This window comes from Balaenoptera borealis, assembly GCF_965194805.1.
Source record: "Balaenoptera borealis genome assembly, chromosome: 3".
NCBI classification, from domain to species: domain Eukaryota; kingdom Metazoa; phylum Chordata; class Mammalia; order Artiodactyla; family Balaenopteridae; genus Balaenoptera; species Balaenoptera borealis.
In genome coordinates, this window is record NC_138866.1 from 158,865,913 (window position 1) to 158,893,073 (window position 27,161).

Here is a 27,161-nt window from a genome sequence, read left to right on the forward strand (position 1 = left end):
AATCAAGGGCACAGCTGAGAGCATATATGACAACAGAGGATACACTGATTATGGTGAGGAAAGATCCTGGTTTTGAGGAGATGATGACTTTTATTTCTGAGGGTGTCACAGTTTCTCCACAGGAGGTGGTGGGCCAAGTTCAGACCTGCTGTAGGACCTCAGATCCTGTGAGCAGCAGAAGGTTGAAGGTTGCAATGGTGGCTCTGGGTAGAGCTTGAATTCTGCAAAGTCCCACCACCAGCCCAGGAGAGGGGAAAATGGAGGTTGCCCCCTCCCACTCTCCTACTAACTGACCCGAAGGAAACAGGAAGCAAATGGAAATGCATTCCCTCAACCTGTCTCTTAGAATCTACCTTGTGTAGAACTTGCTCTGCATATATGTTGGTAATAAACAAAGCTAGTCTCCAAAGTTTGAATGCAAACCTGATTGTTGGTCTGTTCTTGTGTACTGCCATTTGAAAATTGGGAATATCCAAAATTGAAATATACACAGGAAATAGGAGGTTATAAAAATAGAGTGAGAAATCAGACCTAGCAAGTCTGAATTTATCTACATAGAGGTGAACATTGAAATTCTATGAATGCTAAAAAGTGGAAAAGAGAAGTGATATGACCAAAAGTCATATGATAAATTAAAGGTCCGAGTTAAACTTTTAACACCAAAAGTTGTGGTACATAGAACCGAACAGGAGGCAAACCCCCAAATTTCAGTCTTAGCCTCCAATTTGCTTTTACCATTTCCCTGGATTATTTGTATTCCTTACACGTATCTCTTTAATATTACACTATCTCTGGGTGTGGTGTTTTATTTGTGGAATGGAAGATAAGAGCAATTTTGAAAGAAGTGTCAAAAAACATAAAATTCACATTGATAGCAATAAACCAAATTACCACCTAGTAGATAGATAAGGAAAACAAGAACGATTTAAATATGATATACTGAAATTTAAAAAACCACATCGTTTTGTAAGCCTATCAGCATAGTATCTAATGATAGGATCAAGCAAATATTATTTTCCTTGACATAGCTGAATAATTTGGAAACAAGAGACATGGGTCAAAATTGACCAGAATATTTAACTCAGTAAGCTTGATCTGAGAGATAGAAATAAAAACCTGTCAAATTGCAAACACATCCTTTCTCTTCTTGATCACTAACATGATGATCAGAACCTTGGAAAAATGTGCCTGAAATCATGATTTGCCAGCATTTGGTTATGAAACTTTTCAATCAAGTACCTTTTCATCAGTACTGCTGAGCAGTAGTCAATATCATCTTTAATTTCAAGGCAAAGTAACCTAGGCACAGAATGACTTTCTGAAAGATGTAGAAGAAGTTGGTGTGATAACCCTTCAAAACTAATCCAATGGACCAAGTGAAGGCCACTTGAGGGCAAAATGGAAGACGAAAAAAGTTTAAAAGGTAGTTTGGAGGCTGTTAGTGTCTGGTCAGCCTTTTTCCATAAAAACCTATTCTTAATGGGACTGTAGGAGCCCGACTGATAGCACTTTCTGGTTTCTTTACTTTTCCTCCACGCCCAACCTGATTGAGAAATTCAACAAAACAAAACAGGAAGGCCCATGAGAGACCAAACTATTACCCTTAATTGGGCTGACAGTGGGGTGAGTGGCTTATCTTGGGGGTGAGAGGGCTCCGTGGTACCAACCTCAGAATCAGGCAGAGAGGCCCTCGCATCCAACCTCCCAGCCTCCAAGGCAGGGTCTCTCCAGTGCGGCGGTGCTCCTATAAACTGATCTAGGCACTGTACGTGGCCTGTAAAAGATGTACAATGATATTTATTAAATTAATTGATGAACTGAATTAGAATAACTTGTCTCTGCATTGTTAAATACAAAGAAAAAAACTAAATTAGTTGTTTCAGAATCATCTAATACCCAATAAAACATTTTTAGCCTTTTTTGGGCATAATTTTATATTGTTCCACTTATCTAGGAACTAGTCTGTGTAATGAAAACAATCATTATCGAATAGCAAGGAAAAAATACTTGGGTACATACATCTGTCCTGGAAAGAATGCTTTTCCAGATTCATTATTCATATTGTAGCCTAAAATTCCTACAAATGCAAGACTTGTTCAGAAAAAAGCAACCCCACTTAAAGAAGACGAAAATAGTTTTCTTGGAACTGTCTCACCTGCCCAGGAAAATGGAACTTCTCTGTTTGCACTAACCTTCATAAATATCATTAAATCAAGTCTTTAAAGGAGAGAATAGATTTTTAGAAAGAAGACGTCTTCAAGGTAATCCTTGAAGATTACAGTGAAGTCCATCCAAGGTCAGAAGTGATATGCAAATGGTTCTAAAGTGTGAGGAGGGACTTCCTTGGTGGCACAGTGGTTAAGAATCCGCCTGCCAATGCAGGGAACACAGGTTCGAGCCCTGGTCTGGGAAGATCCCACATGCCGCGGAGCAACTAAGCCCCTGCACCACAACTACTGAGCCTGAGCTCTAGAACCCGCGAGCCACAACTACTGAAGCCCGTGCGCCTAGAGCCCGTGCTCCGCAACAAGAGAAGCCACCGCAACGAGAAGCCCACGCACCGCAACTAGAGAAAGTCCGCACACAGCAATGAAGACCCAACACAACCAAATAAATAAATAAATCTTTTTAAAAATTTTTAAAAAGTAAAGTGTGAGGGAAGGCCTTGGTTTTCTTTTCTGATTTCCACAGCCCTGCTTTGTGACTCGAAGAGTCTAGCTGATTCTATGTTACATGAGGAAGTTGAAAGGAGATAAAATACAAGGTCTTTCCTGGAAATAACATGTATGTTATTTCCTAACTTTTGAAAACCTGCCTTTTTTGTTTTCTCCAGAATAAGGTGTAGTAATCCATAGCAGTAGACAGCAAAATAAAGAATGAAGAGGGGCCCTTTTGAAAGATTTCTGGTGTTTCTCGATTAAGAGGGTGGGACTTAGGCAACGTCATTTTACTGTAATAACAGAAATGCTGGCTCCTACACGTTTATCTTAAAATCTAAAGACACAGAACCGCGAGAAACACTATTTCCCATACAGACTGCAATGAAGCTCTAAAGATGTGGGCCCTTCAAATCACTGGTTGTATTTTCTCTATTCTTTTATTGGGACTCATGTTTATCATTAGTGGGTCATTCAAAGATACTTTTTGTCTTAAGCAATACATATTACCAATTTTATACCAGGTCCTACGATACATGCTGGTAACAGAACTATTAATAGGTTAGGGCTTTTACCCTCCAGTGTCTCCTAGTCTGGTTGGAGGGATGCGATACCTGAGCTGAATTGGGGAGGCGTTAAAAATCTACATTTTAGAGTCCATCTTCCACCTTTTATCACTTTACTGCTATTGTAAAGACACCAGAGGCACTTGACAGTTTCTGTGAAATATTTCTACCAGGTAGTGTTAGATGAATGCTCATAGGCCCCAAGAGAGCTGCAGCCAGCTGAGTCCCTGCAAACAACGGTGACAGTTGCCTTAGCCCATGCACCTTCACCCCAAGGGCAATTACACCACTCAGGTGACATCTGCTTCCTTGGAAACTTGGAGTCTTCAAAACATAAGGGAAAACCAAGTATTTTTGTTTATAAGATTAATAGTTTTTTTTAACATGCTTTGTGAAAATTGAAGAGAAATAGAGGAAGACAGAATATAGATCTATAGATCTAAACATATATATATATATATATCTTCAAGGTCAGAAGTGTTTGTTCTCTCTGTATTTATCTGTGTAGAATATATATATATTCTAGATATATATATATATATATATATATATATATATATATATATATATATATGCATAAATTTTTCAGTATGTTCTAGCTTCCTGAGCACTCTTGTATGTGATACATGAGGTCTCAAGGAAAGAAAAATCAGAAAATGTCTTTTCTTTTTACTAATATCCAGTGGAGTAAATCGAATGAATCTTTATGCAATTAGGAAACTGATTTTTTAATTCCTTCCAATGTGTTTATTCTTGATCTTGGATTACTGTGGAGTTTGAAGAAAATCAATGACACTTTTATATCTATCTATCTGTGCTTGGAACTGATGAAAAGACAGACGCAGAAGTTTGGTAAACGGAAATCAAAACACACGCTAAGTGGGAAGGTGTGACTGAGGAGTGAGGCACAAAGGCTTCTGAACAGTAAACTCAGCAACTAGGCAAACTTACCCTCCCAGACACTCGCATTTCTGAGAGCTCAGGGCTCCCCTCCCAGAGGCTGGATCTCATGCTAAGTGCACAAAAGCCAAGAGCCAACAAGAAACAGCCCAGAGACAGAGAGGAGAGGAAAGATAGAGCCTGCACATCCAGCTCCTTCTCTCCTGAACTTACCACTCAGGTGATCACTTTCCTCCCCCAACTGGGGAAATAACGGAACATGCTGAGGGGCCAGGAGTCTGCCCTGGGAAGAGTTCCTTCATGGAAACGTAAGCTGAGGAGAGGGTCAGCTTGGCCACTGCACGTGCTTACAGCCCCTTGGTGGACCCTCACTCCTTAGAGGGGTTTTCTGAGGTTGTATTCCTGAAGTGACATCACGCTCCCAATACATATAATGATTGCTAATAGGCTCAGAATTATATGTTTATAAACAATGTAACAAAGGCTAATAGGCACTGGAATTCAGGTAAATATCACATTGATCAGAAAGCCAACATAAGGAAGGTTGACCCAGAAACAGGCACCCGTCATTTTCTTTTAAGTAAATAAGTATCAGCCTTAGCTATTACCTGAAATGTGACATGGGATGATGAGATTTCACTCAGGTTCCAGAGCCTTGGTTATATAGGGGACAAACTTCACGAACCACAACTAATTCTACAAGACAGATTTCACAGAGTTTCACTGGGGAAGAAAAAATAAACAGCCTTTTAACAGCTCTTGCTGAAACAAAAACATGTTGAAGCAGAACTTACACCATACATCAAAATAAGCTCTGAGTAGGTTAAAGAGTGGAATATCAAAAAGCTAAAAAGAGATAAGAGGAGAAATAATGATGCCTCCATATTTGGTGTAACAGAAACAAAGACTAACATGTTTCAAAACTAATTTTAAAATTAAAATTTTTAAATTAGTTTAAAAATTAGTTTAAAAAATTAAAATTTGTTTAAAAAATTAGTTAAAAAATTAGTTTAAAAAATTAAAATTTGAATTTTAAAATTAAAAAGTAAAATTTACAGCTAAAATACATTAAAAATTTATTCTGTAAATTTAAAAACTAAAATAAATAACAAAATTAAAATAAAAACATGCTGACAAACTAGGAAATACATTTGCATGGGTTATCACACATGCATTTTAGCATTATCTTAATTTCAAAACAAAACTACCATGGCTCCAAAGGCCATATCTTTAAGGGATATAAACAAATAACTCTCACAGTGAAAATGCTATAGAATACAAACATACGAAACATCTTTGATTTTGTAAGAAATATACATTGCAAATTAAAACAATTTAAGGTATGATTTTATAGGAACAAATTAGTAAAAGTTGTTTTCATTAAAAATATTTTTCTATACATTATTAGCATTTATAACTGTTTTTTACTTTTAAAATTATAAATAAACCTATGAGTCTGCACAAAAAGACTGATTGCCATACCCATTGGCTTGGCAATTGCATAATGAGAAATGTAGCCTCCAAAGCAAGTGAAGTACAGTGATTAAGAGCAGGAATTCTGGAGTCAGGCTGCCTGGGTGCAAATGTTAGTTCTGTTATTTATGAACTATAAATAGTAAAGAAGTAAATGTTTGCTGGACAAGAACACATACAAATGCAACTGGACAGTATGAAAAAGATTTCATAAATTAGAACCTGACATTGTGCTCAAATATGACCTAGCCAATCAAAAGGGTGATTAAAAAAGTTTGTCAAGAAAACTATAATAGTATAATTGTAAATAAAAATGGTGTGTAGGGAAAGACCACATGTATGTACACTGTGAACACTATAATTTAGAATATGCATACATTCCTAAGGTATTATTTTAACCAGGCTGCATTTTGAGCCACTTGTCCTTAGGACCTCTGGAAGAGTTTCTATGTACAGAATATAAGTTATAAAGATATATAGGTTGCAGACAAATCAGTCATTTGTTAACAACTATTGGATGCTTGCTTGTTCTCATACTGCTGGTTACTAGGGAAACAGAGGGGATCCTTGACCTCTGAACTTTCATGGGCTGCCAGAATAGGCAAACAACACTGCTACACCATCATGGTCTTTAACAGGAGTCTTGGGCAGGGAGGTGGTGTGAATCAGAAAATACTGAGAGATGGGTTCCTGGGTGGGGATTAGTGCATGACAACACCTCACTGGAGATGATGACTTTGAGATGAACATGGATCCAAAAGGCAATCGCAAATAAAGACATTAAGGAAAAGCTGGAATATATGGAGAGAGATAGAGACAGAGAAAGAGACAGAGAAACAGAGAGACAGAGGTACAGAGGAAGAGAGGATAAACATTTTTGCAAAAAGTGTTTAATTATATTTGGGTGATTTTATTGTTCGAAATTAACTCAAGTTTTGTATCAAATTTTGAATACAGTGTGTAGTGTTCCTAGTAAATGCTGTGATCCACACGATACTGGGAGTGAAATGGTTAAACAGTAAAACCCTGGAGCTACTTCAAGCAGAGAGGACATTTCTTGTGATTAGGCAGGGAGGTTACTGACACTCATATTTATATTCAGTAGGAGACTTAGTTTCATCTTGAATTCATAGAATAGGAAGCAAAACTGGCTACAGGCCTAGAACATTCCAAAAGACAGATGCTAGAGGGCTACAATGCAAATGGAGAGACACATTATCTGTGTTAATTCATGACCAACAACTGTGCATTTAAGAGGAAACACTGGAAAAGTAATACTTTTGAAAAATAATTAATGAAGAACTTGCATTTAAAATCTGAACTTCCCACACTTCACAAACGTAGAAACAGAATTTTTTTTTTTAATTTTATGATCAGGGCCTCTGGACAAAGAAATACACACCAGGGATAGACAAGAATTGTACAGACAAGAATTAGAGAGTACATAGAGAGGATAAAGGGAACAAGAAGAGGAGAAATTAAGATCAAAACCATCAGAGACTCCTTAAGCCAGCATTTCTAGGAGTTGAAGTTCATCCACTCTCTGAGAATGTTAAAGGGTGTTCGGTTCAAAGAGCCAAGAAGTCAAGTAAATTGGGAAATTCTGCGTTAACTAAATAGGGTCACGTCTCTTTATGACTCTTCTTCTCAAAGCATTGATAGACTAATATACATGGAGCCTAAGGGAGCAAAGAGTAAGAATTGAGAGTATTTCCCAGTTTATTTCAACACACACCCCATTTCTTTCACAGAACAACTTGTAAGATTAATATTTGTAAGATTAATACATACATTTGGGAGCATCTTCTCAAGATAAACTAAGAGTTTTTGCATATCTTCAGGGAGATGGAATTGAAAATTAATACTACAATTTTCTAATATTTAATTTGTTGTATGGTTCAGTTAACAAAGCATATAATAAAATTTTAAGGTATGTATTTAAACGAAGCAATCCCTGTTGGACCACTTCAGTCAATGCCCCATTGGCAAACCAGGGCAGACTTGACACTCCTTTGTCTAAGGAGGAAGCTAAGACTTACCCTGTGTTCAGGTGCTTTGGCAATGGGTAATATTGCATTAGAGAGGTTTCAATAACATGGAAACATATTCTATGACAGGTAGCCTATGTGTGAAGCATGAGACTGTAGCTCACAACTCCGAATCTTGGGTCCCTTTAACCAAACTGCAAATATAGTACCTGCAAAATCTACTGGTATCAAGCATGTTGACCACATAAACCGATCCTATAACGTGACAACAATTTGCAGATAAGAGACCCAAATCGATATAAACCAAAAAGCATTACAATGGAATATTATTCAGCCATGAAAAAGACTGAAATAATGCCATTTGCAGCAACATGGATGGACCCGGAGATTAACATGCTGACTGAAGTAAATCAGACAGAGAAAAACAGATATTGTATGATATCACTTATATGTGGAATCTAAAAAAAATGATACAAATGAACTTAATTACAAAACATAAATAGACTCACAGAAGTGGAGAACAAACTTGTGGTTACCAAAGGGAAAGTGGGGGGAGGGATAAATTAGGATGTGGAGATTAACATATACACACTACTATATATAAAATAGATAATGAACAAGAACCTATTGTATAGCACAGGGAACTATATTCAATACCTTGTACCTATAACGGAAAAGAATCTGAAAAAGAGTATATATATATATATATATCTGAATCACTGTGCTGTACACCTGAAACTAACATAACATTGTAAATCAACTCTACGTCAATAAAAAAATAATAAATTTTTAAAATTGAATAAATAAATAAAAAGCATAAATAAAATTAGGAAAGTATCTCAGGAATCAGTTGTTGGGGGGGCTTGATATGGCACTAAATCAGCAATCCAAGAAAACCAACCAACCAAACACAAACTAGCAAGTAAACCCTCCCCACGTGTCATCAGGCTTGGGGCATAAGCCATCAGCTAGGATATGTCACTGTGCTGCTAGCAGTCACGGGGCAAACAGAACATGAGCTCCTTCAGTAAACAAGACCGACTGGAAAACTAGGTCTAAAGCTGAGGCTCCAGGGCTTCCCTGGCGGCGCAGTGGTTGAGAATCTGCCTGCCAATGCAGGGGACGCGGGTTCGAGCCCTGGTCCGGGAAGATCCCACATGCTGTGGAGCAACTAGGCCCGTGAGCCACAACTACTGAGCCTGCGCGTCTGGAGCCTGTGCTCCGCAACAAAAGAGGCCACGACAGTGAGAGGCCCGTGCACCGGGATGAAGAGTGGCCCCCACTTGCCACAACTAGAGAAAGCCCTCGCACAGAAACGAAGACCCAACACAGCCAAAAATAAATAAATTAATTAATTAATTAAAGCTGAGGCTCCAGCACCTCTGAGTCACAAGTGTGCTTCCAAACCCTTCTCCAGGCAAAGCCAGTCACTGTCTCACATCCCCCAGCAGGTCACAAAGGAGCCTCTGAGTCTTATTTTTATCCAGTATCCCAGGGGCAAACATCTGCTAAATATTGTGTACAGGCACATCTCGCTTGATACAATAGAAATGTGTTTGAAACATATCATGAACCCCTTTCATCCTTCAAAACATATTTCCAATAGATTGTGAATAGTTCTATTTTAAGACATTACCACAAATTATTTTTTAATGGGAAATAAACAGATTTTAAAGAAAATCACCCCCCCCAAAGGCCCTCTATTGTGTAAAGCAGGATGTACGTGTGTATCAGCAGGTGTGCTAGGATGCTGTAGCCCTTTAGTGCTCCTGTCAACACGATGCAAACAAATGTTATGGGAGAAGAACAGATTTAAGTGGGAGATGAATATGTGTGTTCCTTCTAGGCTGTAAAGTTGGAGAGGTAGTTATTATGTTTTATGTATTTTTATATCTTTGTATCTTCCTGGCAGTGAATTCACATGTTTATGGAGTGAATGAATGAATAAATGAATGAATAAGTAACAAAAGGAAAAGGCCGTTACCCAGAAGACAAGGTCAGTCTGGTGATTTGAACATTTCTCTCTTTATGGAGGGCAAATATCTTGTATATTTAGCCACCTTGATGTCTCATGTCATCCACAGTTCCCCTGTACTTGCTCTGGATAAAACAGATGCGGGTTGGAAACAAATTGGCCAAAATGCCATTCGGAGTTGTCGCTCTTTTTTTTTCTTTTTTTTTTGAATTTTATTTTATTTATTTTTTTATACAGCAGGTCCTTATTAGTCATCCATTTTATACACATCAGTGTATACATGTCAATCCCAATCGCCCAATTCATCACACCACCACCCCCACCCCCCTGCCGCTTTCCCCCCTTGGTGTCCATACGTTTGTTCTCTACATCTGTGTCTCAAGTTCTGCCCTGCAAACTGGTTCACCTGTACCATTTTTCGAGGTTCCACATATATGAGTTAATATACGATATTTGTTTTTCTCTTTCTGACTTACTTCACTCTGTATGACAGTCTCTAGATCCATCCGCATCTCTACAAATGACCCAATTTCGTTCCTTTTTATGGCTGAGTAATACTCCATTGTATATATGTACCACTTCTTCTTTATCCATTCGTCTGTCGACGGGCATTTAGGTTGCTTCCATGACCTGGCTATTGTAAATAGTGCTGCAATGAACATTGGGGTACATGTGTCTTTTTGAATTATGGTTTTCTCTGGGTATATGCCCAGTAGTGGGATTGCTGGATCATATGGTAAATCTATTTTTAGTTTTTTAAGGAACCTCCAAACTGTTCTCCATAGTGGCTGTATCAATTTACATTCCCACCAACAGTGCAAGAGGGTTCCCTTTTCTCCACACCCTCTCCAGCATTTGTTGTTTGTAGATTTTCTGATGATGCCCATTCTAACTGGTGTGAGGTGGTACCTCACTGTAGTTTTGATTTGCATTTCTCTAATAATTAGTGATGTTGAGCAGCTTTTCATGTGCTTCTTGGCCATCTGTATGTCTTCTTTGGAGAAATGTCTATTTAGGTCTTCTGCCCATTTTTGGATTAGGTTGTTTGTTTTTTTAATATTGAGCTGCATGAGCTATTTATATATTTTGGAGATTAAGCCTTCGTCCGTTGATTCGTTTGCAAATATTTTCTCCCATTCTGAGGGTTGTCTTTTCGTCTTGTTTATGGTTTCCTTTGCTGTGCCAAAGCTTTTAAGTTTCATTAGGTCCCATTTGTTTATTTTTGTTTTTATTTCCATCACTCTAGGAGGTGGATCAAAAAAGATCTTTCTGTGATTTATGTCAAAGAGTGTTCTTCCTATGTTTTCCTCTAAGAGTTTTATAGTGCCTGGTCTTACAATTAAGTCTCTAATCCATTTTGAGTTTATTTTTGAGTATAGTGTTAGGGAGTGCTCTAATTTCATTCTTTTACATGTAGCTGTCCAGTTTTCCCAGCACCACTTATTGAAGAGACTGTCTTTTCTCCATTGTATATCCTTGTCTCCTTTGTCATAGATTAGTTGATCATAGGTGTGTGGGTTTATCTCTGGGCTTTCTATTTTGTTCCATTGATCTATGTTTCTGTTTTTGTGCCAGTCTTGATTACTGTAGCTTTGTAGTATAGTCTGAAGTCAGGGAGTCTGATTCCTCCAGCTCCGTTTGTTTCCCTCAAGACGGCTTTGTCTATTCGGGGTTTTTTGTATCTCCATATAGATTTTAAGATTTTTTGTTCTAGTTCCATAAAAAATGCCATTGGTAATTTGATAGGGATTGAATCTGTCGATTGCTTTGGGTAGTATAGTCATTTTCAAGATATTGATTCTTCCAATCCAAGAACATGGTCTATCTCTCCATCTGTTCGTATCATCTTTAATTTCTTTCATCGGTGTCTTATAGTTTTCTGCATAGAGGTCTTTCGTCTCCCTAGGTACGTTAATTCCTAGGTATTTTATTCTTTTTGTTGCAATGGTAAACGGGAGTGTTTCCTTAATTTCTCTTTCAGATTTTTCATCATTAGTGTATAGGAATGCAAGAGATTTCTGTGCATTAATTTTGTATCCTGCAACTTTACCAAATTCATTGATTACTTCTAGTAGTTTTCTGGTGACATCGTTAGGATTCTCTATGTATAGTATCATGTCATCTGCAAACAGTGACAATTTTACTTCTTCTTTTCCAATTTGGATTCCTTTTATTTCTTTTTCTTCTCTGATTGCCATGGCTAGGACTTCCAAAACTATGTTGAATAATAGTGGTGAGAGTGGACATCCTTGTCTTTTTCCTGATCTTACAGGAAATGCTTTCAGTTTTTCACCATTGAGAATGATGTTTGCTGTGGGTTTGTCATATATGACCTTTATTATGTTGAGGTAGGTTCCCTCTATGCCCACTTTCTGGAGAGTTTTTATCATAAATGGGTGTTGAATTTTGTCAAAAGCTTTTTCTGCATCTGTTGAGATGATCTTGTGGTTTTTATTCTTCAGTTTGTTAATATGGTTTATCACATTGATTGAATTACATATATTGAAGAACTTTTGCATCCCTGGGATAAATCCCACTTGATCATGGTGTATGATCCTTTTAATGTGTTGTTGGATTCTGTTTGCTAGTATTTTGTTGAGGATTTTTGCATCTGTGTTCATCAGTGATATTGGTCTGTAATTTTCTTTTTTTGTAGTATCTTTGTCTGGTTTTGGTATCAGGGTGATGCTGGCCTCATAGAATGAGTTTGGGAGTGTTCCTTCCTCTGAAATTTTTTGGAAGAGTTTGAGAAGGATAGGTGTTAGCTCTTCTCTAAATGTTTGATAGAATTCACTTGTGAAGCCATCTAGTCCTCAACTTTTGTTTGTTGGAAGATTTTTAATCAGAGTTCCAATTTCATTACTTGTGATTGGCCTGTTCATATTTTCTATTTCTTCCTGGTTAAGTCTTGGAAGGTTATACCTTTCTAATAATTTGTCCATTTCTTCCAGGTTGCCCGTTTTATTGGCATAAAGTTGCTTGTAGTAGTCTCTTAGGATGCTTTGTATTTCTGCGGTGTCTGTTGTAACTTCTCCTTTTTCATTTCTAATTTTATTGATTTGAGTCTTCTCCCTTTTTTTCTTGATGAGTCTGGCTAATCGCTTATCAATTTGTTTATCTTCTCAAAGAACCAGCTTTTAGTTTTATTGATCTTTGCTATCGTTTCCTTCATTTCTTCTTCATTTATTTCTGATCTGATCTTTATGATTTCTTTCCTTCTGCTAACTTTGGGTGTTTTTTATTCTTCTTTCTCTAACTGCTTTAGGTATAAGGTTAGGTTGTTTTTTTGAGATGTTTCTTGTTTCTTGAGGTAGGATTGTATTGCTATCAACTTCCCTCTTAGAACTGCTTTTGCTGCATCCCATAGGTTTTGGGTCGTCATGTTTACATTGTCATTTGTTTCCAGGTATTTTTTGATTTCCTCTTTGATTTCTTCAGGGATCTCTTGGTTATTAAGTAGTGTATGGTTTAGCCTCCATGTGTTTGTATATTTTACAGGTCTTTTCCTGTAATTGGTATCTAGTCTCATCGCACTGTGGTCAGAAAAGATACTTGATACGATTTCAATATTTTTAAGTTTACCAAGGCTTGATTTGTGACCCAAGATATGATCTATCCTGGAGAATGTTCCATGAGCCCTTGAGAAGAAAGGATAATCTGTTTTTTTGGATGGAATGTCCTATAAATATCAATTAAGTCCATCTTGTTTAATGTAGCATTTAAAGCTTGTGTTTCCTTATTTATTTTCATTTTGGATGATCTGTCCATGGGTGAAAGTGGGGTGTTAAAGTCCCCTACTATGATTGTATTACTGTCGATTTCCCCGTTTATGGCTGTTAGCATTTGCCTTAAGTATTGAGAAGCTCCTATGTTGGGTGCATAAATATTTATAATTTTTATATCTTCTTGGATTGATCCCTTGATCATTACATATTGTCTTTATTTGTCTCTTGTAATAGTCTTTATTTTAAAGTCTATTTTGTCTGATATGAGAATTGCTACTCCAGCTTTCTTTTGATTTCCATTTGCATGGAATGTCTTTTTCCATCCCCTCACTTTCAGTCTGTATGTGTCCCTAGGTCTGAAGTGGGTCTCTTGTAGACAGCATATATACGGGTCTTGTTTTTTTATCCATTCAGCCAGTCTATGTCTTTGTTTGGAGCATTTAATCCATTTACATTTAAGGTAATTATCGATATGTATGTTCCTATTACCATTTTCTTAACTGTTTTGGGTTTGTTATTGTAGGTCTTTTCCTTCTCTTGTGTTTCCTGCCTAGAGAAGTTCCTTTAGCATTTGTTGTAAAGTTGGTTTGGTGGTGCTGAATTCTCTTAGCTTTTGCTTGTCTGTAAAGGTTTTAATTTCTTCATCAAATCTGAATGAGATCCTTGCTGGGTAGAGTAATCTTGGTTGTAGGGTTTTCCCTTTCATCACTTTAAATATGTCCTGCCACTCCCTTCTGGCTTGCAGAGTTTCTGCTGAAAGATCAGCTGTTAACCTGATGGGGATTCCCTTGTATGTTATTTGTTCTTTTTCCCTTGCTGCTTTTAATATTTTTTCTTTGTATTTAATTTTTGATAGTTTGATTAATATGTGTCTTGGCAGGTTTCTCCTTGGATTTATCTTGTATGGTACTCTCTGTGCTTCCTGGGCTTGATTAACTATTTCCTTTCCCATATTAGGGAAGTTTTCAACTATAATCTCTTCAAATATTTTCTCAGTCCCCTTCTCTTTCTCTTCTTCTTGTGGGACCCCTATAATTCGAATGTTGGTGTGTTTAATGTTGCCCCAGAGGTCTCTAAGACTGTCCTCAATGCTTTTCATTCTTTTTTATTTATTCTGCTCTGCAATAGTTATTTCCACTATTTTATCTTCCAGTCACTTATCCGTTCTTCTGCCTCAGTTATTCTGCTATTGATCCCTTCTAGAGAAGTTTTAATTTCATTTATAGTGTTGTTCATCATTGTTTGTTTTGCTCTTTAGTTCTTCTAGGTCCTTGTTAAACGTTTCTTGTATTTTCTCCATTCTATTTCCAAGATTTTGGATTATCTTTACTATCATTACTCTGAATTCTTTTTCAGGGAGACTGCCTATTTCCTCTTCATTTGTTTGGTCTGGTGGGTTTTTACCTTGCTCCTTCATCTGCTGTGTGTTTCTCTGTCTTCTCATTTTGCTTAACTTACTGTGCTTGGGGTCTCCTTTTCGCAGGCTGCAGGTTCGTATTTCCCATTGTTTTTGGTGTCTGCCCCCAGTGGGTAAGGTTGGTTCAGTGGGTTGTGTAGGCTTCCTGGTGGAGGGGACTAGTGCCTGTGTTGTGGTGGATGAGGCTGGATCTTGTCTTTCTGGTAGGCAGGACCATGTCCGGTGGTGTGTTTTAGGGTGTCTGTGACCTTATTATGATTTTTGGCAGCCTCTCTGCTAATGGGTGTGGTTGTGTCCCTGTCTTGCTAGTTGTTTGGCATAGGGTGTCCAGCACTGTAGCTTGCTGGTCATTGAGTGGAGCTGGGTCTTAGCATTGAGATGGAGATCTCTGGGAGAGCTTTTGCCATTTGATATTACATGGAGCCGGGAGGTCTCTGGCAGCCCAATGCCCTGAACTCGGCTCTCCCACCTCAGAGGCACAGGCCTGACACCCTGCCGTAGCACCAAGACCCTGTCAGCCACACGGCTTGAGCATCAGGTTCCTCCTCTAGCTGAGCTGGGAGTAGAGATTTTACTGCCCAAAGCTCTGATTCCTAACCATACATTTTAATCCAATCCAAAAGTTGTTGAATTCAAGCACAGGATATGGATCTTAAAGGTAAGAAATAATTAATAATTTATAAGGATCATCTTTTACTAAAAATTCTTGGTTTTCTTAACTGTTTAAAGTTAACATATTTTCTTGATTTTAAAGATATTGATATATTTTATTTAAGAACAACTGTGGTGTTAGCAATTTAAAAATAACAGGTTTTGGGGTTCCCTGGTGGCACAGTGGTTGAGAGTCTGCCTGCCAATGCAGTGGACGCGGGTTCGAGCCCTGGTCTGGGAGGATCCCATATGCCGCGGAGCGACTGGGCCCGTGAGCCACAGCTGCTGAGCCTGCGCGTCTGGAGCCTGTGCTCCACAAGAGAGGCCGCGACGGTGAAAGGCCCGCGCACCGCGATGAAGAGTGGCCCTGCTTGCCGCAACTAGAGAAAGCCCTCGCACAGAAACGAAGACCCAACGCAGCCAAAAATAAATAAATAAACAAAATGCTGGCTTAACTCAAAAAAAAAAAAATACAGGTTTCAGTTCAAAATATTACTTTTATACTTAGGGTAGATATTCAAATATGTTTCTTTTTTCCTGAACTATTTAACAAAAATATAAATATCATGTAAATTGTCAAATTGTGTGTCACAATCAGTTTCACTCCTAAGGAGTAGTGTGGTTGCATAAAACAGATAGTAGTGAGTATAGGTCCAAGGTATGTTTAACCCTTGAAACTGGAAACATAATTTTAAGCCATAGAAATTTGGAATAAAAAATTCTATAAGAGTATTTGTGGAACTTCACAAATACCCAGTATTCTACTCATCTGAAAGACTATTTACAGGGAACACTTTGGTCAGTATTTTACTACGTTTCCATTGCTGAATAAAGTCCAGTTTTTATTCAGGCTGGAAAATGCCATGTCAGGTTATCACATGAAAGGCGCTTATTTGTAAATCAACATCTTTGTTCCCAAGCATTTGCCCTTTTGATCATCAAAACAAAGCTTGTATACAAAGACACTATCAGAGGTCAAGGTTGACTTGTCCAAGACTCTCCTCTTCGATCTGGCATCTCAAAGAGAAGCCTGGCCTCCCAAAGACCCCTGCTGGTCGTGGGTTACAGCCCAGGGTCTAAGGCAGTAAATTCTGATCCACCCTAAAAGAATGCCATCAGGGCTGATGCCTTCCCAAACATGAACACCGATGGGCACTCCTCCTGCAAGTTTGCCATGTCATACAACCACAATAGCAAGACTTGGACCCCAGCCCCCAAGTGCCTCCTCACCAGTCACACCAGGTGAGGGTCCTGGACCCTCTCCACTCACTGAAGCTTAGCTGGCAGGCTTGGGCAGGAGTCAAGGCTCTGGGAGGTGTCTGTGCTTCTCCATCCACATTTTAAATGCTTCGTAGCCCGAGGATGGAGATTATTGTCCAGTTTTCCCCAATGATGCTCCCTCAATAGGTCTGGTGGGGGCACTGCCTGTCCAGGTGTCAATGTGACACCTTCTCTTCGTGGTCACAGTGTTGCTCCTGCTGAGTAAGGATGGCAGTCTCTCCTGATAAGTGGGCTCTGCAGGTCCACTTGGACCACAGACTGAGCTGCCCTGAGGGAGGGTAAGGATATTCTACTTCTTTGAGGACCACCCTCCAGTTCTCTATTCAGGACTCCCCTAAGGAAATTCTAGCTATGGCATATAGTCCAACCCCCAAACCTCACCTTTCCAGCATGTGACAGTCCTTCATCAGTGTTACTTTTCTGGGGTAGGACCCCATCTCTTTAAGCTCTCTCCCTGCATCCCTTTAAGAGTGGAATGTGGAAGTCTCTGTTCGCCATATGGCCTATATTCTAAGACAGATCATTCCAAACATACTCTACATAGTTGGTGGAAATATGCCAATTTTTCAATGATTTGATTCCAAACAAACTAAAATTTGTGAGCTTTACTGATTTCTCTTATCTTTTCTATTTGCTTTGTCCTTGGGGCTGGTTTTAAGAATACAAATGTAACACGGTCCCACAAGGCTCAGGTTCTAGAATCAGAAAACTTGAGTTAGGATCTTCTTTCTGTTTTACATCCTAGTCTATGTGAACTTGGGAGCATTTTTCTATCTGTTTATACATAGCACACACATATGTTTTATTTATATTTATATAACTAATATATACATATATAAAAATGTTTAAATAAATGAAATTTATTTTAACTGTTAAAAAGTTATTTAAATAATAACAAAACCTATCACCATTGACTAAGGTCTCTCCTCTCTTGTTTTCCTGGACTGAATAAGATATTTATAATGCAAAGGATGACAGGGAATCTTAAAAATGACAAAAAAAATGATAGCACTATAAATTTTATATAGGAAGAATCAAAATAGGGTGGGTTAATTATGACTGTTATTTAATTAAAGAGATTCTAAAAGGTCAGTCTTATACCAAATATTCCATATCCATATTGTGTCATAAATCTTCTGTACTATTATTAAAGCAGTATATCTGAACAGGTCACTGTTAAATTGTATGTTACCTGGAGGCAAAATGCCATCTGCATCTATTATTATATTCATACAAACCACTTCCTTGCATCAGTTGCCTGAGTCACTTCTCAGAGCTGTGCTCAGATCACATGAGCTTTTTTTTATCGGATGGGATCAGGGAAGAGCCACAGAACAGAGTACTGTTAGAGCAGGCAGTTTTTGAATGGAGCATCTCAAGAGCATTGAATTCATGATGGATTTGCATGGGGGTTCAAGTTGAAAATGAAGTTGAAAAAGAGAAGTAAGATAGGCCAAAGAGAAGGAAAGTTATGAAGCAAGACAAAGAAGAACTCGGACCATTTTACAATTGCTAGAACTGCAAAGGGGTTTTGCTGGGGCCAAAAAAGCAATCTGGAAGGACAATGAAATGCAGATTTCCTAAAATCTTAGAGCTCATAACTTCTGGCAGTTGGAGAAGGGGATTGGGGGAGAGAGAGAGAGAGAGAGAGAGAAGTCTTTTCTCTTTCCAGTTCTCCCATTTTATGGTTGATTTTCTATCTTTCCCAATCACTGAGTCATCACCAAAGTCTGGCTAGAATTCCGTCCTGTTGTCATGGAATATATTTTGATCTTTTGACTTAGATCATTAATTCCTTCAGTCACAGCACAGCAAAGTGGTCCTGATATTGAGGGGAAAGCAGGGCTAGATATTCAACAGGCATGGACCAATTCCAAGTAAGAAATGTATCATTCTCAGTTCAGAGATAAAATGATGTTTCAGTTCACCAGCAGTGTTGATTTTAGTTACCTTTATTATCATTTTTGGCAAAAAGAATAGCATTTTTGATGTTATATACATTTTGCAGATTTTTATATACAACCTACTTATTTGTCAATATGTTCCCAGGTGGTCTTAAGTTATTCAAATGCTTTAAATTTTCTTTATATTTTTAAGCCAGCACACTTCAAAGGAGGTTCCTAATATTTACCAAAGAACAATCACTCTGAATGCCAAAATCAAATAAATTAAAATGTACGCTGTTTTTTATTATTTCTTTTTTATTGAAAAAAATAGATTTGAAAAAATTTAAGTTGCTTCAACAAATACTTATTGCCAACAAATTTGGAAATTAATCCTGTTGAATAGATCAAAAAACTAAGTTAGCTGGTTAACACACTAATAGAATTTTTAAAAAATTAACTCTAGATGTTGCTGACATGTTTTACAAGCAACCCTTTTATATGGATGTGTGGATTTTTGTTAATCCACACATTACACTTTTCAGTTGTCTATATCCATGTGCCCAATAGAAATAAAATGAGGGCACATAGGTAATTTTAAATTGTCTAGGAGCCACATTAAAAAAATAAAAACAGGATATACTAACTTTACTATTTATTATTTAAACAATATATTCAAGAAGTATCACTTCAATGTGCGATCAATATAAAAATTATGAATGAAATATGGTGCATTCTTTTATTCCTACTATGTCCTTGAAATCTGGTGTGTATTTTACATTTGAAGTGTATCTCAAATAGGATTAGCCACATTCTAAGTGCTCAGAGTCACAGGAAGCTGGTGGCTACCGTATTGGGCGGCCCAAGTCTAAATCACAATCATTATTCAGTTCAAGTTCAGTATGACTCAGCGTCTGTCCTAAAAGCATTAAGATTTACTTCCTTACTTTCTGTATTTTTCGCATTGCTCTTTGCTTATAAATGCTGATCCCAGTAATAGATCTGTACAGGAATGAGAGGAATAATTGAGTCATTTGGCCAATAGTGCCAGGAAATTACTTCAAGTGTATTGATTGTTAAAATTGCTTCTAATGGCATAACAAACTGACATTGTTTCTCAGTTTTGTACTTCTTTAGGTGATTTAGAGATATTTCAGATTTTTCTTAAGTACTGGTTTGAAGTTTCCATTGTATATGCTATTACAAAGCTCATAGGTCGCAGGAATAGTGAAAAAATTATTTATCAACTTAGGGAATTTAAAAAAATATGATGTCTGCCTTCATGAAACTAACAGACCAGTAGATCACAATATTAAGTGTCTTAAATGGATTGACCTTGACTGTATTTTTATAAACCATATGGATCAATATTGAAAATAGAAGTGATAAAATATCCACAATACAATATTATTGTAAAGACAGTGTAATTTTTGAACACTAAAATAATTTTGAGGGAATGCTTCCTTGTACCCATTAATAAGAATCAGTACTAAATGCAGATACAATTCAGGAGCTGCCCTGTACTGACAGTGGCAAATGGCATTGTTCAGGGTTAGACTTTCATGACACAAAAACAGTATACTTAATAGACATAAGTTTATTTGGTTGCCCCTATATGTCAGTACCTTGCAAAGTTAATGGCACTTAGATGACAGTCAGTAAATATTTGCTTAAACAAATGGAAAAATAGCCGTTTGAAGATGCTTATTATTTTCTCAACCCTGTAAGTAACAGCACACATCTTCGGATACAAAATTACATGCTAAGGTTGTCCTGGAATGTTAGAAAGAAGAAAAAACTATTTTGTTTCTTTGCTATCTTTGGAGTAACAGTCTATATTTAAAAGCATTTTTGTTAAATAATTATAGACTAAATGTTATTACTAGATCAATACTGTTGTGGTGATATTTGATATCTTTTCAGGGATGTAGATTTCCAATTACGGTGTAGTTAGTGTATAATTGTGTAGTTGGTATACCTGTGTGGTTGGTATATAACAATATGAGAAAAAAAATTTTTTAAGTTTAGATTAATAGGTGAATGTTTTAAAATTTTTAATTAGAAGTGGTTTCGCAAGGGAAAAAGTATTAGTATTACGGCATGATACTCAAACTTTTTAAGTCTGCACATAAACAGACTTTTGCCATTTGGAAAGATAAAGGGAAAGAAAAATCAGTCATTTTTCATATATAACGAGTCTTCCAGATAATCATAAAACATAGTGAAGGAGTGAAACACGAGAAGTACTTCACATTTTAAACCCACATGAATTTTTTTTATGTTTAAGGGAGAAATTTCAACAAATTGTCTTGCCTATGTTGTATATAATCATAAGCTATTTAAATCTTTATTCCAGTCACAATATTAGCAATCAGAGCATGACTACCACATCCTGGCACGAGTCAGCTTGTTGAGATTTCTTAGAGCTGCTGTGCTTTTTTAGAGTGATATCAATATTTACATATTGATGATATAAGTGAACAGTTTGTATTAAGTATTAGAAAGAAAAACACCTTTTTATTGAAATAAAACCATGTCCACATAATTAAAGGATTTTGGAAAATTTTATGCCAATCATTTTGAAGAACGATAGGCTTATCACACAAATATTTGGGATTTCTTTCCTTTGGGTTGAAAAAAACTAAATAAGATATTCCAAAGTAAAAATGACAACACTGGGATTCAAATATTATATTCTCACCAAAAAAAGACTAATAGTGCCTCAGGACGGATTGAACCACTAAGTATATCATGGGGCCTATTGACCTCTATATTTTATAACAATGGTTCTGAAACTTAGACTCAGGATTCCTTTACAGTTTTATGAATTTTAGAGAATCCCAAAGACCTTTGGATTGTGTGGGTTATATCTATAAATCTTTAGCATACTCAAAATTAAAATTGATAAAAATTTTAATATCTATCAATTCATTTTAAAATAATAATAATAAACCCATACTCTGTTGACATATTTTTGAAGAAGAGTAACTATATGGTCTAAAATGAAAAAATAAGTGAGAAGAGAGACATTATTTACCTTTTTGAAAATCTTTTTATTATCTGACTTAATAGATAATAAACTATTAGAGATACTAAACTAATAGATATAAATATTAGAGATGCCATAGTTGGAGTTTCTGAATTCTGAATAGCTGAACGCCTGCTTTTGCATTCATTGTGTTGAAATATGTTTCATGGATAAAGTATATTAAAAAATTCAGCCTCATACAAAATACATATCTGGAAAAGGGAGGAATATTGCAAGAGCCTTATCAAGTCATTGTTATATTTCTTAATACCATACCAGAATTGGACAAATGGGAGTGTCTTATAAGTTTCTATGTGAAAACTGTAATGTGGAATCAGAAATCTTATCAATAAGCTTTTGTACTCTGTTACATTAATATCCATGAGTTTATCTTATACTTTTGAACAGATCTTTTACCTATACATAATGTCATAACATCATGCGATTGTTATTTGGAAAATATCACTTGAGCTATTCAGTTCTTTCAAATATTGATATATCTCAATAAATAATATCAAAAATTCACAATTATACTATCACCATGAGCTCATCAGGAAAGTATTAAATACTAGAAAGTTGCAAGATCACCATGATGGACACAAGTTTTCCAAATTCTATCATTTGAAAGTTGAAAATTTATTGGCAACAAATAGTGTCAGTTGGTTTCTTTAAAGTGAAGAATCCATTTATTTAGTTTGAGAAAATGTCTCCTAGAAACCCAAGTCTGAATTACCAGAGATTTTCTGTCAGTCATTCTTGAGAGAAAAAAAACAAAACAAAACAATTCTTCCATGAAAAAGTGGCTATTTGAGCCCACAACTCAATCAAACACATGCTTTTCCTCAAGATAATCATGACACTTTGGTATCCGGAAATGAATTAGGCATACTTCCCATTTCATTACACAGAATGTTTAAAAGATGTGTACTAAGGGTCAAGATTTCATAAAATTAATGTTATACTGCTACAAGAAGGACTGTCTTCAGCGAAGCCAACACTTGTTTTCTTTTATTATGCCAATGGCAAGAAAGACAATTGATGTCTAGTAGAGTTTTGTGCCACTGTTTTGATTCATGTTAAGCGATCAGCAGTTTTATCCACCATTGCTTTTGCACCATCAATGACAATGGCAGTGCAAAAGGCGTTGATGTCTTAGTGTAATTAAGAAAATATTTTTGGCCATGTGGAATCCTCAGAAGATCTCAGGGATATCACACTATGAACCACTGCTCTATAACTCCACTAAGCAAGGATCCAGCTTCAGTTTGAACACTTTAAGCTGAAGCATCTCTGTTGGGGGCAGAAATGATGCTCTTCTTTATATAAAGTTGAAATCCATCTCCCTATAACTTCCACCAGTAAATCCTACCTACTCTGACCTCTTGGGAAAGCCCAGAAGAAAAGAAAGCCCTTCTATATGACAGCCTTCCAATTTTTTGAAGACAGAATGTCTTCCCAAGTCTATGCTTCTCCAGATTCAACATTCTCATTTATCAACATTTTCTCCTTGGGATTAACTTTAACTTTCTTACACACCCTTCCTCCTCAGATAGCTGTATTTACATGTATCATGTTACTGTTAGTTTTCAACTTTAATTTCAAAGATATCTGATCTTCATCACAATCTAGTGGTTTTCCTTCCCAGTTCTAATTTCTCACACTTTTATATTTCTTAGGCATTACCTCCCCAAAAATCAAATAAGAAAAGGTTAATAAAATAAAGTCCTAATATACACTATGGGACATTATTCATCCTTAAAAATAAAGGAAATTCTGTCACATGCTATAACATGGGTGAACCTTAAGGACATTATGCTAAGTGAAATAAACCAGTCACAAAAAGAAAATATTGTGTGACTCCACTTATATGAGCTATAAAGAGTAGTGAAACTCATTGAGACAGAAGTAGAATGTTGGTTGCCAGGGACTGTGGGGAGAAAGGATGGGAAGTTCTTGTTTAATGGTTACAGAGTTTCAGTTTTGCAGGATGAAAAAAGTTTTGGAGGTGGATGGTGGTAAAGGTTACACAAAAATATGAATGTACTTAATGCCATTAAATGGTGCACTTAAAAGTGGTTAAGATAGTAAATTTTATGTATTGATAAAATCTTAGCAACATTTATCTAGTAATAACACAGAAAATATAAATTAAATGTATAAGAATGATACAGGGCTTAGCACTACAAATCTGACACATTTAAAAAGATAACTTTATGATAAATACTTGAAAAATACATGACAACTCATTTAAAAATAAAAATGTATCAAAATTGAGACTAGAAATAAAAACTTAAAATTATTCCTTGTCTATGAAATGAATTGATTCCTTAATTAATTAAATGTTATTGAAAACATTCCAGAAGTGAAAGTCCCAGACTTAAATACCTCCACTGTAAGAAATAGATGATAACTATTCAATAAACTCACTCAGAGAATATTTTAAAAAAGGGACACATCCAAGCTTATTTTTTGAGGCCAACATACCTAAGGTAGATTGCACTGAGAGTCTTAATTTTCCTTACCTCATTGTATCCGTTCCTATGGTTAATTTCTTCCCACAGACTCTGGGCTTGGCCATAGACTTGCTTTTGTCTGTGGACAGTAGCACATGTGCTGCAGGAAGAGGCTTGGAAAAGTGCATGTGTGTTTCACACTCTTTCTTGGAGCCCAGGCACTGCCGAGAGAATGTTCTGGACCAGCCCCTGGAGGATGGAACAGGTGCAGGAGAACTGAGTTGGCTCAGCTGAACCCACACTAGACCAGCCAGCTCCTACCCCGTTCATCCATGGATGAAGGAGCCTGCCCAGCCGAGATCAGCTCATCCTACTCCAGATCTGCAGAATTTCCAGCCAGCCCAGAAAATCATGTGTAAATAAACAAAGAGAGAGAGAGAGAGACAAATATAAACTCAGTGGTCTTAGTGCATGTCCCATCCCTAGCATCCTAACACCGTGGAGCCTTCCTATTGGAGACAGCCGTGTCACCAGCTGGGCGACCTCTTCACTGTTGCAATCCCACAAGGGTGCAGTGTACCCTTTAAACCAGCAGGTGGTGTTTGATGCCGCCTCCATCACACATGAACGGAACATGTCTTGGAACCAAGGGAAGGATGAAGGTGGGAGAGGACCCCTTTCTGCTACATGTACCTTATAAACCACTTGAAAAATGTTGCATCCCATTCCCATGATGCAGGGCTCAGTGGGTTTGGAGGTCCGAGTGACAGAGGGCCCAACTCTTATCTAATGACCCTTTTCTACAGGAGCCTGTTTCTGGGCTGCAGCAAACCACCATTAGGTCCGAGGGTGGTGATAACTTCCTGAGATTCTTAGCCTCTGCATGTTTCTACATCTCTTGTTTGCTTCCCTCAACTCTGCCTAGACCTTTGCAAGGTTTCCATTTACTGACAGCTTTTCAGTCACTTTGTGAGGGTGACACCACATGATGCCAAGTACAGGTTGTGAGGATGATGATACTATTTAGAGAGCAGGGGAAACAGTGCATTGTGTCTGCAGTGTTTCTGATATCTTTGAATGGTATTTTACTACTAAATAATGGAAAGTTACTGCTTCCAGATAGAATTATGTTCTATCTATGGACTTTAAAAGGTTATTGTATTTCTGGATTTTTTTTTTTTACCACTGTCATAAATATTGTGGCTGTAAGTATTATGAACTTTCACCTAATGTACTCTTGTTCACAGTATTAGTGCCAAATTTAAAACTTCTTTTACTTCCTTTCTTGACTCATTGATCATAAATATACTCTTTACTTCAGAAATCACCTTGATATTCTCTAAATTTCCATTCCTTTAGAAAATAACACCCAAGATAAAGACTATTTTATTAACTTCTGTGGCCCCAACCACCTAACTTTGTACCTAAAAACTATTCATATAAATAAATGGATTAATAAATGAAGTGACTCCCATAGCTGAAGTTCATGGTTTTAAATTTTAGCACAATCTGTGGGTCTCTGAGTCCTTTGATCTGTCTGGACTTCCCTCTTTAATATCGCACACACACACACGCATACCTGCATCAACCTCAAAATAATATGGAAAATCCAACATAGACTATCGTCAATACAGTCATGGTCATCTTTGTCTCCATTGAGTTTTGTTGTTGTTGTTGTTAATTTCTTATATTGTGGCCCATCGCAGCTCTTTGTAACAAGTAAACCCAAACATAAGATACAGCAACTTTCTTATAATTTCCCACAAACCAAAAACATGAGGCTATTGCATGCTGCATAATTTTACTAAAATTTGTATCATAAAACAGCTTACTCCATGGCACAACTGTGAACTTAAACTTGTTTATTACTTGGCCCCGTACCTAAAGCTCTTTGGTCATTTCACAGCATCTTTCTTCCACAGGAAGCAAAGCCTTTTCTCTATTTAGGGGCCCTTCACTCCTTACTACTCCTCAAATGTCATCTTTTCAATTTTTACACCACTCCATCCCTTCTTCTGACGTGGCTACAGTAACTGAAAATTTTCTCTTGCTTTATTATTATTTAAAGTAATTTAGGAGGCAGGTGGTCGTATAAAATTCCAAAATCAAAAGTAGACAATTTTCCAACAAAAAGCCACCTTCCATATAGAAATTGTGACCTTACTCTGGTCATCAAAATCAGCTGAAATCAGTTTTTGTTCAAAATAATATTTTTTCCTGGGATACAAATAGCTTTGAACACCGTTTTGTATGACATAATAGCTTGAACTTCCTTCCTCTCCTCCATTTCTGCCAAGGACTGCAGTGGGGAAGACAAAGGATGCATTTGAGTCATGGTCTCGGATCAGGAGCCGAGACAGAAGAGGGGGTGTCCCGGGCTTGAACGTCTGCAGTGTGTCTGCAGGACGTGTGTGCATGTGTGTTGTATGTATGCATGTTAAATAAAAAAGATACTTCAAGTGGGTAGTAGGGCATCTTCAGACAGGTGTGTCTCAGTCACATTAGTGAGAAAGTAACGAGTTGGTCAACACTTTGTTATTTATTTATTTTTGGCTGCGTTGGGTCTTCATTTGCTGTGCGGGCTTTCTCTAGTTGCGGTGAGCTGGGGCTACTCTTCGTTGCAGTGCGCGGGCTTCTCATTGCGGTGGCTTCTCTTGTTGCAGAGCACCGGCTCTAGGCGCGGGGGCTTCAGTAGTTGTGGAACATGGGCTCAGTAGTTGTGGCTCGTGGGCTCTAGAGTGCAGGCTCAGTAGTTGTGGCGCATGGGCTTAGTTGCTCCGCGGCATGTGGGATCTTCCCGGACCAGGGCTTGAACCCGTGTCCCCTGCATTGGCAGGCAGATTCTTAACCACTGCGCCACCAGGGAAGACCCCAACACTTTAAGATAAAGTTGTTTTGTACAATGAGGATTACCAGTGAGAGAAATAAGATGGGAGGCAGGAAACAGCTTAGGAAGCTATTGAAAATTGCCCTGGATAATATAGTTTAAGTGGTTCTATAGTCATAAGGATTAATTTGCAGGTTTTTAAAATAATACTACTTATTTTCCTTACTTATTTTCTATTTTAAAATTTCAGGGAGAAGAAAAAATCCTAGCCACAGAGAAACTAGTTCTCATGGGAACTAGTTTATCATAAATGGGAGAAGGAAGTGGACATCGTTGC

At 37.3% G+C, this 27,161-nt stretch overlaps 1 protein-coding gene across 8 annotated transcripts in view; it reads right to left on the bottom strand.

The window, feature by feature from the left end:
- The window catches only part of LOC309625955 (uncharacterized protein), a 180,246-nt gene that overhangs the window by 73,884 nt on the left and 79,201 nt on the right, over nt 1-27,161 (bottom strand). Inside the window, exons 7-9 of one of the 8 annotated variants that reach the window (XR_014242814.1) lie at nt 24,067-24,246; nt 4,732-4,846; nt 1,668-1,774 (exon numbers count right to left, since the gene is read on the bottom strand). The exons of 5 other annotated variants lie outside the window; for them this stretch is intronic. The gene's annotated coding sequence lies outside the window, so the exon portion shown is untranslated. The remainder of the gene's footprint in view (nt 1-1,667; nt 1,775-4,731; nt 4,847-24,066; nt 24,247-27,161) is intronic. 2 more of the 8 variants (XR_014242816.1, XR_014242815.1) reach the window with 2 other exon arrangements.